Here is a 1,541-nt window from a genome sequence, read left to right as displayed (position 1 = left end):
AAATCAACCAGAATTTCCTTCTCCTTCCCCTTTTCCTTCCCCTTCTTCCTCAAATTCAACCAGAAACAAATCAGAAATAGTAGCAATAATGAAGCAACAACCCTTCCCCTTCCCCTTCCCCTTTCCCTTCTTCCCCAAATTCAACCAGAAACAGAAACAACAGCAATAATGAAGCAACAACAACACCAGCAGTAACAATAATAAAATCAGAAGTAAAATCAATGTAATCAGAAGCATAAACAGAAGCAAAAACACAAAGAAAGGCCCAATGTAATCAAAAGCAAAATCAATGTAGTTAGAAGCATAAACAGAAGCAAAATCAGATGACTATCTGTCTAGTGGTACACGACAGCAAGAGCAGCTCCAATGAAAGGCCAAACCCAGAAAATTCACTGCAATGAAAAAAAGGAGATATGAAATTCAGAAAGAAATAAGTGAGAAAAAAAAGCCGGAAACGAAGAAGACGTACCTGATCATTCCATGCATGGTCTCTATTGAAGATGATGGAGATGATGGCAGCACCAAGGCTCCTAACTGGATTAATCCCAGTTCCAGTGATAGGAATGATTGCCAAGTGGACCAAGAAGACAGCAAACCCGATCGGAAGCAGCGGCAACTGGTGAGGAGCAGCGACAACCGGCGACCGAGTGAGGAGGAGAAGTAGAAACGGCGAGCGGTGAGCGGCGCACGACGTCCACCCTCCCGGATCTGCTGGCGTCAACGTCGAAGAGCAGCGGCGAGGACCAACGACCGAACGACGGAGAGCAGCGGCGGTGGACTCCCTTTTCCTTCCCTTTCCCACCTTCCCTTCTCCCTCTTCTTCCATTAAAAACCCACCCCCCCAGCCTGATTGAGGGATTAACCCTTCCCCTGTTCCCCAGCCTTTAACCCATTTTTTTAATTAGGGGTAATTTGGTAATAAAAATTAAAATTTTGGTAAAAAGTACGATTTTAAAACTAAGCCAAACCTTTGGGACCATTTTGTAGCAAAAAAAAGGCTGAGGACAAAATAAATTTTCAACCCCTGCCTTAGGGACCAAAATCGTACTTAACCCTTACAAATTCTATCATGTTCATACAGCTCCTTTCTCATGGAGAAACTTCTAATAAGTGCCACACACCTGAAAAGACCACCAACCAAAAATTAATAGCTTAAGAAACAAGATTTGTTTTTCTTTAAAAATGCACAGGAAAAACAAAAAACTATACTCGTATTATTCAATAATGAATATAAACTCTAAAATTCTTACCATGTCCTTTCCCAACTTTTTTTTAGTTGAGCAACATACTCAGCAATTCTTTTGATGGCTTCCACCTATCGATGTAATAACTGAAGAGTAGAGTTTAGACTTGACAAAGTAATTTATTAAAAAAATCCGCATAATCTCACACTATTAACTTAAATAATCATAATAATTATGATCATTTATACTAACTGGTTCCAGATTATGATAGAATATTTTTGCAAGAATCACTTGTCACCGTTTAACATAAGAAAACTATCTGTGAATTAGAAAAACAATGGGATCCAACCCCATGGC

The sequence above is a fragment of the Arachis ipaensis genome, chromosome B10, assembly GCF_059453495.1.
Source record: "Arachis ipaensis isolate K30076 ecotype BB chromosome B10, ASM5945349v1, whole genome shotgun sequence".
Lineage (NCBI taxonomy): Eukaryota > Viridiplantae > Streptophyta > Magnoliopsida > Fabales > Fabaceae > Arachis > Arachis ipaensis.
The sequence above is the reverse complement of the archived record's forward strand: the minus strand, read 5'-3'. Positions refer to the sequence as shown.